At 38.8% G+C, this 12,772-nt stretch overlaps 1 pseudogene; it reads right to left on the bottom strand.

The window, feature by feature from the left end:
- Positions 1 to 11,321: 11,321 nt before the first annotated feature.
- On the bottom strand, positions 11,322 to 12,139 carry LOC148579403 (uncharacterized; annotated as a pseudogene).
- Between the last annotated feature and the right edge of the window lie 633 nt (positions 12,140 to 12,772).

Here is a 12,772-nt window from a genome sequence, read left to right as displayed (position 1 = left end):
AAAAATTGTGATGTGATAAAAAATGAATTTTTTTTGTGACTGGTAGAAAATTATTTCATAAAATTTTTACATGTATTATTATTATTTTAACCAACTTTAAAATTTATAACAATGGTAAAATCCATTGAATAGTCAGATATTGAATTTTTCCTTATATGAAATGATATCTTTCTTTTTTACGTGCAATTTTATTTTAATTTCTTATATTTATATTTATTCAAATTCTAAAATATAGATAAACAAATTGTTTTTCAGTTATATGAATATTATATGGTAATATAATGGAACCGTTAGATTAATAAACTATAAAACTTATAAAAAATATATAACTACTATAATTTAAATAAATAGATACAATTAACAACTAAAAATAACCATCTTTTTTATAACAGATAGATAAAAGAAAATTTAAATAATAAAAAAGAATATAATAATATATACTTTAATTATTTAATGTGACTATATATAAAACACTCTATCCTTTCAATTTAGATTTAAATTTTTATGGTCATTTAAAAATATGGTTCTTACAATGTGTCAGGAATATCTTTTTCTTGTGTTTTATTTTTATTTTTTTTGCATTCTATTTTTTATAATCTATTTTTGTTTTTTATTATGTTTTGTTACTTATATTTTGGGGTGATCTTCACTTAATATTTTTCTAACCAAATTAAACGTCAACATAACTAAATAGACTAGTCACTTAATTCTTTTCTATACTATATAAATAATTGGGCAATTTATTGAATTAAATAAACTGGTCCTCAAAATTACCACAATACACATTTTGAAAAGTGGATACCGAAATACATTTTTTTTATAAGCCATGTAAACCGCGACAAGGGCATCGCAGTTTACAAATGCACGTAATCTGCTACAGGGGTGTCGCGGATTACGTTGGAGGAAAATCATCACATAAATCGCGATAGGGGTGTCGCGGTTTATGTGTGTTTTGTAGACGTGCATAAACCGCTACAGGGGTCTAGCGGTTTATGCTTTGTCAAATTTGCCTATAAATACCACTCAAGATAGGGAGTAGGGCATTTGAGGAGAGTCATTTTCACACTTTCACAGATGGATAGTGAGAAAAGCTTGTTGGTTCTAGTCCACTGCTCTGGTAAAATAAAAAAAAAGTAATATGCATGGTGTTGAGTTCACTAATAAAGAACCGCTGAGTGTCTTTATCCGTTCAACTAATAATTTGTCAGATCTGAAGAGGAACATACTGCAAAAGGCAGGCTTGTGTGGGGCAAAGTTGGTGAAGAAGGTGTTCTACAATATTTCGATGGCGGTTGTGTCCAATGGTGTGCAGTATGAAACATTTGTCATAGGGTCGGATGAAGACATGGGGGTCTTGCTTCATTGTCAGCGGAGTTTTTCGGAGGTGAGAATACACGAGTTGTTTTCCAAGTTGGAAGACCGTGTGGACAGTTCCGGGGCTTCAGCGCCAAATCCGCAGTCGACGACGGTGGGGCTTCTACTTCGATACCTGTTGTTGCACCTGGTTGTCTCCTAGCTGCACCTTCACTTGTTCTAGCACCGACAGCTAGGTCACCTGGTTTGATTACTGGTCTTGTTGGTGGTGGTGAGCCGGATCACGTTGAGGACGCGATGCAGGAAGATGATTCGGACGATGAGCCCGATCACATATCGGGAGATAGTGAGGAGGAGACTCCAGTGGCCCTGCCTGCACCTCAGGGGCCATCCAGTTCTGGGTCCCACCAACAACGGCTGTATTTCTCGACGTTGAACTTGGAAGCAGTGAGTCAACAACCGGATGATGCACACACCTTCGGTTACCAAGGATTACACGAGAGCAATACTTTTGGGGAATTTTAGATTGGCCAATCATTTCATACTAAGGAGGAAGATGTGATGAGTGTTAAGGATTATAGCATTCGTCGTGGAGTTCAGTATCAGGTTATGGAATCGGATCATCTGAAGTATGTTGGGAGATGCAAGGAGTTTGAAAATGGATGCACGTGGATGATCTGCGTGGCACTTCGGCAGCGCAAGGGTAACTAGAAGGTTAGAAGGTACAACGGAGCCCACACTTGCCTGGCCACTTCGATTTCGAGCGACCACCGACAGCTCGATTACCACGTAATTTGTGCGAGGATCTATCCGTTGGTTAAGGCAGATGCAGCGGTTACCATAAAGGTGTTGCAAGAAGCTACTGAGTCAACCTACGGATTCAGGCCTATTTATAGGAAGGTGTAGAAGGCAAAGCAGAAGGCAGTCACACAGATTTACAGGGATTAGGAAGAGTCGTATGCAGAGTTGCCCCGGTGGATCCTTGGGATGCAAGCAATGATGGACGGAACCGTAGCTCTGTTGAAGACTTCACCAGTGCGTGTAGGTGATGAGGTTGATGAGTCTACAAAGTACTTTCATCGACTTTTCTGGACATTCCCTCCATGCGTTGTGGCTTTTAAACATTGCAGAGCTTTTTGTCGTCTGAGGGCAGACAGCAGAGGTGTAACACCCTAATTACCCTAAGCTTTACCTCGCATCGTAAAGCAAAGGTTAATCAGAGATTACGACAGTTATAAGCTCATACATATAATATATAGAAAGAATTAATATAAACTAGAAGCCCGATGAAGGATATAACTCAAAACAGGATTTCAAAAGCGCAAAACATACTAATGGAGCTACTAACTTAAAGCACAGGATACAGATATTCTATAACAAAAGATAAGTATATAATATCAAAATAATCTAGCCATGGCTCACAGAGTTTAAGTCGGTTAGTCATATATACAAACCATACATGAAACCAGACAGTAAAAACAGCTTATACAAGTTTTGTTCTCTCAATACAAGCCTCTAGAAAAAACAAAATACAAAATGAGAGATGTATAAACAAAGTAAATCAAAAAGACTCCAAAAGATATCCGGATCCTCCGCTTCTGTCACCATCCAAGCAACTCACCGAGGTGGGTTGCGACCTGCATCTGAAAAATACAATAGAAATATGGTATAAGAACTTATGCCAAGGCATCTTAGGCTAGTTTCACTAGCCTTTTTCTTTTGTTTTTATTATTTTTATGCACTTTCTTGAGTTATAAGTAAGCAATTGGATTAAAAGTTTATGCATACCTTGATTCATTCAAACATAGTTAATTTGATGCTTTTTCATGAGATTTATGCCATAATTACTTGTGTGCTAAGAATGATGCAATCTCTTGTGAACTTAGCAAGGCTTTGATGCATGTATTGCTTGATGATAGGTGAAGAAAGGCATGGAAGAAAGTTGAAGATTGGCCATAGAAAAAAGGAGGAAAAGCAACGTTGGTGGCCAAAGTTAGACCACCAACGTTGCCTCAAACGTTGGAGGAAGAGGCTGCAATGTTCTGCTACTGCTGGTGCCAACGTTGGAAGGAGCATTGGATCACCAACATTACCTCCAACGTCTTGAAGGGGGCTTAATTCTGGAAGTGTGAAAATTACCTTATGTGCGTACACACAGCATAGTGTGTGCACGCACAAGAAGAAAAATGCAAAGTGTGCGCCCGCACAAGCTAGTATGCGCACGCACAAGAAGCAACGTTGGAGGCAACGTTGCCAATCCAACGCAGGGTCAAACGTCCATGACAGAGTTCAGAAACTAGAGCTGGGAAGTCTGCTATGTTTGTGCACGCACAGCATAGTGTGCGCACGCACAAGAAGAAAAAGGGAGAGTGTGTGCACGCACAAGGAAGTGTGCGTACGCACAAGTGACAGCGTTTGAAGAAACGTTTGCAGTCCAACGTTTGGTCCAACGCCTTCGATAGCTCTTCAATGTTCAAGCTGCCCAGAATGCCTTGTGTGCGTATGATAAAGAGGAATTTTTGCCGGTTTAGTTTGGAATCAATCAAAAACAAGAATCAATTCGTTGGTAGCATATTCCAAACCAACAACGAATTCTCTTAATCAAATGTTAAAATTCAATACAAAATAACCGAGAGTAATGAAACCTCGGGTCGTTCTCCCTAGGACACAATCGAGGTGTTACTTCCTTGGTTGTTAAGGCAAAGGGGGTTTTCAAGCAAGAAATGAAAGATTAAAAGACCTTAAGAAATGAAAGAACAAGGAGATGATCAAAATTGTAATTAATGCAATTAAAGAGAAAGTAAGATCAAAACTTAATGAAAATGCTATAAATGCAATAAAAGAGCCTTGACTCGGGAATGAGGATCCAAGGAATTCTATTATTGCCATAACCACAACTATGGTAATTATCATGAGTCAATCTTGCCTAGTCAACCCCAACCATCAAGGAGTAAGTCAAGCAAGCATAATTGACCTTAATCCATAAGTCCTAACCAACTTACCAAACTAGTTGATAAAAGGCTAGCGTCAATGGAAAGAAGAGCCAACTAACTACCCAAGAATTACCACTAAATATCAGACATTATGACTCTAGTATCCTAGGAACTCAAACCACAAGCCAAGGTGCAAAAATCTACTTAAATTCTAAAGTCAACATTTTCACAAACACCTTGTGTGCATGAAAGTAAAACATGAAAAATTGCAAGAAAAAAATAAAGAGTTATAACCAACCATTCACAAGACCAAACGTAAACAAACAATCAAACATAAAGGAAGCATGAAACATAAAACTCATTAATCAAAACTTCAAGAAACACAAAATTGCAAATATGAACAAGTAACTTGAACCAAAGGAAGTGAAAGTAAAGACAATGTAACTAAAGAGGAAATTGAGAGTGCTTACAATTAAAGAGGCAAAATCAAAGATCAAAGCTTGCTATAAAATGCTACAATGGAGATGGAAATGAAACCCTAAGAGAGAAATGCTACACTACTCCTACTCCTACTCCTAATACTATCAAAAACTATGGAAAATTATGTCTATGTCCTAATGTCTTCAAAAGTGTTGAATTTTCCTTCATATAGCATCCAAATTCAGCCTTCTAGCCTTCCAAAATGGGCCAAGAGGCCTCTAAATTCGCGCAGCACATGTTTTATTAATGAAATCACGTGCAGGGACCTGTGTGTGCATCCGCACACTCGGCTAAAAATTGACCTGTGCATATGCACAGGTGCTTGTGCGCACGCACACATGGAAATTCTCGCTTGTGCGTACGCACGCAAGGCTGTGCGCACGCACACTTCACTGTGTGTGCCTTTCCTTGTTTTCTTCATGTTTTCTCCCGTGTACATGCTTTCCTCCACTTTTGGCCATCCATTCTTGCCTTCAAGGCCTGAAATCACTTACAAACCATATCACGACATCGAATGGAATAAAAGTGGAATTAAATCGCTCTATCAAAGCATAAAATTGCATGTTTGCACATTTAGGATCAAATTAGGGATCAAACACAAAAGTATGCTATTTGGGTGCTTAAGTGTGAGTTCATATGCTAGAATCCATTCAAATCAAGGCAAAACATATCGAAAAATATGGACTCATCAGCATACGCACAGGTAGAAAACTTGAAGGTGTGCGCACGCACAAGGCGGCGTGCGTATGCACAAGTCAGCAGCGTTGAATGTAACGTTGGATCCCCAATGTTGAGGCAAACGTCACTACAGCAACACTCATTTTTTGGCACGATGCAAAGCAGAAACGTTAATTGACCAACGTCCATCCTCAACACCATGGAGAGCCACTTGAATCTGCTTCAACAAAAGGCCAAGGCCCACACCCAAGACTTGAAGACCAATTGAAGAAAGTGTATAAATAGCTTAGAGTTTAAGTTAGGAGGGAGTCAGGCAAAAACCCAATTGGGGGAAATTCCACAATCATCTTCTCTGTACTTTCCTCTGCTTTTCTGCACTTTTTCTTTCCTTGTAATTTGAATTGAGCTATGATGAACTAAACCTTCTTTCATTGGGTTAGGGAGCTCTGTTATAATTCAATGGATCAAAATTAGTTTTCATTCTTCTTCTTCTTTCTTTTCTCTTGAATTTGCTAGAAAGCTTTCGATCTTAATCCAATTGGGTAATTATCTTGGAAGAGAAGCTATCCATAGTTGGATCTCCTCTGAACCTTGGAAAAAGATTGAGGAGATCATGCTAGAAATGCTTTCTCATGTTAGACCGAATTGGGTTTGGATGGATATTGTGACATTTAATCCTACCAACACTTTTATTTGGAAATACATGTGGTATAATCAGTGACCATACTTCATCTCTTCTCATGAGCAATTAGATCAAGGAATTGGGCAATTGTTCAAGCTTAGAGAGATTGGATTACCAAGGAATTGGGATCCAATCACTTATGATTGCCAAGGAGATCAATGAATGCATTGATTGAGGAAGAGATGAAAATGAACTTGATCCGGAGGATTATAACATCTCCTGACCCCAATGAGCTTCCCCACTTCTGATCTTACTCATTCTTTTAATTTTGAAATTTACTTTGATGCTCAACAACCCCATTCCCATTTAATTTCTTGCAATTTAAGCTTCTGCATTTTAATTTCCTGCACTTTCCTTTTTGCCATTTAATTTCTGTCATTTACCTTCAGTTATTTATATTTCTTGCACTTTAAGTTTTCCGCCAATTTAAATTCTGCAATCGTTAATTCAATCTGATTCAGTTCAACTAGAATAATTCTTCAATTAACGTTGATCTACTAACCAATCCCTGTGGGATTTGACCTCACTCTATAGTGAGTTTTTACTTGACGACAATCCGGTGCACTTGCCGGTAGGAAACTTGTTGCGAGACAAGTTTTCGTGCATCAAGACTCGGAGGTTCTCAGTATGGTAACAGTACCCAGTGATGTAGGATATAAGACCCCGAGACGCCAAAGGCAATCCAAGACTTCATATCTGTTCATATCCTGGGTCAAGCTATACGATCCGGATTGATCGAAGACAAGTGCGACCAACCTCTTAAGGTTGGATCGCCACCGATCTCTCCTTAAAGAGCTTGGCCAAATCGCCATAGAGGTCCAAGCAGGCCAAATGAAAGGACGCAGCCCACTCTAAAAGGCTGCTGGCCTAAAAAGATAAGGTGGCTTCTCTCAAAGATAAGATAAGATAACTAACTTATCTTATAGGTCACTCCACACTACTATAAATACACTGGAGCACCCAAGTATAACTCACACTCTGATTTTACACAAAAACCTGCCTAAAGCACATGCTAACTTAAGCATCGGAGTCTCTTGTAGGTCCACCACCCTCCGGTGATCAAGGATCAGCAGCATCTCCAATTCTCCCAGGTCGGACACAACAGCACCGAGCAGCACAGAAGATCTCGTCTGAGATTGACCTTCAGTTTCAGGTAACCCTTGGAACATTGGCACCATTACCGGGGAACCTGGAAGTCATTCCATCATCATGGCAGACAACCTCGACAACTATTACAACTCCGGTTTAGAAGAAAGAATGCCGCTTAAAATCACGGATGCCACGTCAAAAGACACACCTCAACCCAAAGGAGACAAGCAGTCTCCGAATGCAGAAATTCTAGATGCTCTACGAGCACAGCAGGATCGCCTCAAACAACTCGAACATTAACGGGAAGCCGAGAGAGACCTCCGGAGAGAAAAAAGACGGAGTCGAGAGCTAGAGGACAAGCTTCTAAAGCTCGAGGCAGACCTCAAAGCTAAAACCGCTCGATCCAGTCACGAAGATAGCCCCCACAAAAACTAAGATCCATTCACCAAGGAAATCATGAAAGCTAAAGTCCCAAAGGACTTCAAAGCTCCTGATATGACCCCATACGATGGTACATCTGATCCAAGCCAACATCTCAGCAATTTCAGAAGTAGGATGTATCTCACAGACGCCTCGGACGCCATTCGATGCAAAGCTTTTCCAACTACTCTGACCAAGACGGTAATAAAGTTGTTCGACAGTTTGCCGCCAAGGTCAATAGCAAGCTTCGATGACCTCTCCAAGAAGTTCCTAGCTAGATTCTCCATCCAGAAAGACAAAGCCAAGCATGCCCCTAGCCTGTTAGGGATTAAGTAAGGAGATTGGGAAAGCCTCTGCAACTACATGGAAAGATTCAACAAGGCATGTCTGGACATACAAAGTCTGCCAACAGAAGTAGCCATCATGGGTCTCATCAATGGCCTGCGAGAAGGACCTTTTAGCCACTCAATATCCAAAAAATACCCTGATAAATCCCATATTTAGGGTTTATCTTGTATTGATTTTAGGGAGATTTTATCATCTTTTTCCCACATTTATTCAATGAAATAGCATGGTTTTGTAAATTATCCTTTAATTGTGCTTAAGAGTGAAAACATGCTTTTTAGGCCTTTAATTGTTTAATCTTAATTCACCTTGATTCCATTAGATGCCTTGATATATTTGTTAAGTGATTTCAGGTTTAGGAGGCAAAGATTAGATCAAGGGAATGAAGGAAAAGCATGTAAAAGTGGAGAACTCATGAAGAAATGAAGGAATTGCAAAAGCTGTCAAGCCGACCTCTTCGCACTCAATCGACCATAACTTGAGCTACAGAAGTCCAAATGATACGGTTCCAGTTGTGTTGGAAAGCTAACATCTGGAGCTTGAAAATGATATAAGATTTGCTATAGTTTCATCATGTTTAGAGGGGGGCGCACGTGCCGATTTGCACGTGAATCATTAAAAGCAAATTAGTGGCCAGCGAATTCTAAAGCCTTATGGGCCCAATCCAACTCATTTCTGATGCTATTTAACCCAAGGATTGAAGAGGGATGAGACACCTAGTCATTAGTTTAGTTTTATTTCAGTTTTAACATGCTTTTAGTTAGTTTCTAGAGAGAGAAGCTCTCTCTTCTCTCTAGAATTAGGAGTAGGTTAGATCTAGATTAGGAATTCTTAGATCTAGGTTAATTTCATGCTTTGATTTATTTTTCCTTTTGTAATTCTTCTTCTTCTACCTTTCCTCTCTCTAGTTTAGCATTTAATTCATGTAATTCTCTGCTTTTATGTTGATGCACTTTTGTTCTTCTATCTCTCTTTCAATACAATTTATGATTCATGTTCCTTTATCGTTGATTTGATTTGTTGTTGTTTAATTCCTTGCAATTGAGTAGTGTAGATTTACTTTTCTTGCTATTTTACTATGTTTTTCTTTTATGCCTTCCAAGTATTTGATGAAATACTTGGTTGGATTTTAGTGTAGATTTACATTCCTTGCAATTTTACTATGTTTTCCTTTTATGCCTTCTAAGTGTTTGATAAAATGCTTAGTTGGATTTTAGAGTAGAATTTAGTGCTCTTGGCTTGGGAAGGTAACTTAGAAACTCTTGAGTTACTAATGTCCAAGTGATTGACGGTTGGGAGCCATTAACTCTAGATCTCACTAATTGATTTGGTGTAGAACTAGGACTTATGGACTTGGATTGACATAGCTCATTTGACTTTCCTTTATTAGTTAGAGGATGACTTAATGGGGTTGATCCTTGCCAATTCTCATGTTGTGGTTAGTGATTAGGATAGAGATCCTTGACCACTAAACCTTGCCAAGACCTCTTTAGTTGTTAGTTTATTTTCATTTCCATTTACTTTTCATGCCTCTTATCAAAAACCCTAAATATAACTCATAACCAATAACAAGACACTTTATTGCAATTCCTAGGGAGAACGACCCGAGATTCAATACTTTGGTTTATAAACTTAGGGGTTTGTTACTTGTGACAAACAAATTTTTGTATGAAAGGATTGATGTTGGTTTAGAAACTATATTACAACGAGACTTATTGTGAATTCTAAACCATCAAAAGTCCATTCATCACACCCAAAAACTCTAAACGAGGTTCAAGAAAGGGCGAAAAAATACATTAACATGGAGGAGAACTTCCGATTGGGAGATAGCTCAAAAGCCAGATTCTCCTACCCACCTCGGGACAAAGATAAAGAATCTAGGAAGAAAGAAGACCAATCCACTGAGAAACCTAGAAAATACCACAACTACACCCCTCTTCGGGTGTCTCTTGTGGATGTCTACTGAGAGATATACAACACTGAGAAGATCCCACCACCTCGCCCGATAAAACACAAAAGAGGAGGAAGCCGGATGGAGTATTGTGAATACCACCGAATCTACGGACATCCTACCAATAAGTGCTTCGACTTAAAGAATATCATAGAAAAGTTGGCACGAGAAGGGCGACTAGATCGGTTCTTAGCCAATAAAACGGATGAACTAAGAAAGAGAAGAAGGGATGAAGAGGTCGGACGAGTTGAACGTCCACCTCACACCCCTGAGAGACATGTTCATATGATAAATGGATGATTCGCTGGAGGAGAGATATCTAAATCATCTCGCAAAAGATACCTTAAAGAGGTATATCATGTCGGAGAAGGGGACAGGTCACCCAACCTCCCCACTATTACCTTTATCCAAGAAGACGCAACAAGCATCATCCCAAGGCATAATGACTCCATGGTCATTACCGTCATACTCGTCAATGCTAATCTCCACCGAACGTTGGTAGACTAAAGGAGCTACACAGATATCTTGTTCAAATCCGCCTTCGACAAACTCGGCCTACAAGAAAAAGAGTTTAGAGCATATCCGAATAGCTTGTTCGGACTCGGAGACACCCCAATTCAACCACTAGAATACATCTCACTGCATACAACCTTTAGAAAAGGAACTCGGTTAAGGACATTAAACATAGACTACATCGTAGTTGATGTGAGCTCAGCTTATAACACCTTAATAGGTCAGACAACACTGAACCAGCTTGCCACAGTAGTCTCCACTCTACATCTGTGCATGAAGTTCCCGATTCCAGAAGGGATCGTCATGATAAAAGGAGACCAAAAGCTTGCGCGACGCTGTTACAACAAAAGTCTGAACCTTAAAGGCAATCCCAGAAGAGAGGAAATCAACACCATTGAACTCGGGGGAGTTCGAGTTCGTGAAGAACTTTGTCCATAACCTGAAGGTGAGACTGAAGAAGTCCAGATCGGGGATGCTCAGGATAAAACAACAAACATAGGGGAAGACTTAAAGGAGCCACTGATACAGTTCCTAAAGGATAATGCCGATCTCTTTGCATGGAAGGCCGTAGACATGCCCGGCATAGACCCCAAGCTAATGTGCCATAAACTTGCAGTATATCCTGGATCTCGGCCGGTGCAACAGAAGCGTAGGAAACTTGGCCCAGAAAGATCCCAACAACAACAACAACAACAACAACAACAACGACGACGACGACAACGACGACAACAACGACAACAACAACAACTACGATTATGACGACGACGAGGAGGAGAAGAAGAAGAGGAAGAAGACGACAACAACAACAACAACAACAACAAGGTTTAATTATTCTAGTAGTTCGTATAGTTTTGTCAAATTTTTAATTAGATTCCTATATTTTTTTTTAATTGGATCACTGAATCATTTATTTTTTTCAATTAGATCCCTACCGCAATAAAAATATTTAGTTTAACAGAATATTTCGTTCCTAAATTGAAGATACCTTAACTTTTCTCTGAATCCCTAATTATCTCTCCTTTTCTTTTTTTCATAAAGACAAAATTAACCATCTTCTTAGTCATTCTCACACTTAGACTAAAATCCTTCTCCTTCACTCCCTCCTTCATCCCTTCATTGTGCACACGTTTATTGATGTACTAACCAAATAACAAATAACCAAAATATGTTACAACTCATATGTGTTTATTGCCATCAAACTTAATTCATGGGCATTTTATCAAACAGGTAAAGATCATCTTTTTAATTGACTTTTGTAAGTGTTACCATGACATCATAAATTGAAGCAGTGAGGCCGCAGTTGGAAACGACACGGTACACCCAAACCTCACCAATTCATCGTTGAAAAGAGTCATTAACGTCACACAACTAAATTCTCTGTCCCAAAACTTCCATTGTCACCACTATCATCAGCGATAAGAACATGATGAGACTTGCAAACAACGAAGAAAACAACGGAGCTTGCAAGTATCGAGAAAGAGGGACTGATCCTCTACCGCATGTGGTTTGGAAACATGTGGAAAGAGTAGTGCATATGTCGCAAAGGTCACGGAGGTGGAGAGGGTCGACGTGGTGGGAATCGGTGGAGATATAAATTGAAAAGATGGGTGGTGTAAGGAGATAGTTCTTGTTGGTGGTTGATTTTATTGTTGTAGTTTCGAGCCAGTTGAGTTTCATGGAGGAATTTTTGGACGTAAAACATTCTATCATCATTGGCAATGGTGTCACTCCCATTGTTGCTGATTACTGAGCTTTTGGATAGGGAGAGTGCGGAGTTAGTAGTCGAAGTCATTTTTAGAGGAATAATCCAAATTAATCCATCATCACCTAAAAATACTTTCTGGAGCTAGATATTTCTGAAAATAGTTAGCTTAGATCTATGAGCGTTCACAGAGGAAAACCCTAATGTGTAGGAGAGAATTGTAAAAAATAAACGATGATATAATAATAAATTTGTTCTTCTTTAACGTTTGGTGTCAGGAGAAACCTAATTGAAAAAAAAATGGTTTAGGGATCCAATTAAAAAGAAAAAAAAAGGTATAAAGACCTAATTAAAAATTTGGTGAAACTATAAAGACCAACAAAATAAATAACAACAACAACGACAACAACAACAATAATAATAATAATAATCTATCAATTTACATAATACTATCATTAACATTATCTAAATTAAATATTTAAATAATATAATATAAAAAATAAATAAAAACAAGAACAAAGAGAAGAAAACTTTTTTTTGGTTGCTCACGGTATTTCTTGGCCCGACAGGTCAAGAACTAATACGTCGCGGATCTGAGTTTTATTTAAGGGTCATTTCTAACACTTGTTTAAGCGGACAAGTGAGTGGACAATTCGGCCAACCTA

The sequence above is a fragment of the Arachis ipaensis genome, chromosome B10 (assembly GCF_059453495.1).
Source record: "Arachis ipaensis isolate K30076 ecotype BB chromosome B10, ASM5945349v1, whole genome shotgun sequence".
NCBI classification, from domain to species: domain Eukaryota; kingdom Viridiplantae; phylum Streptophyta; class Magnoliopsida; order Fabales; family Fabaceae; genus Arachis; species Arachis ipaensis.
Note: the sequence above shows the minus strand (reverse complement) of the source record. Positions and strands in the feature narration are given on the sequence as shown.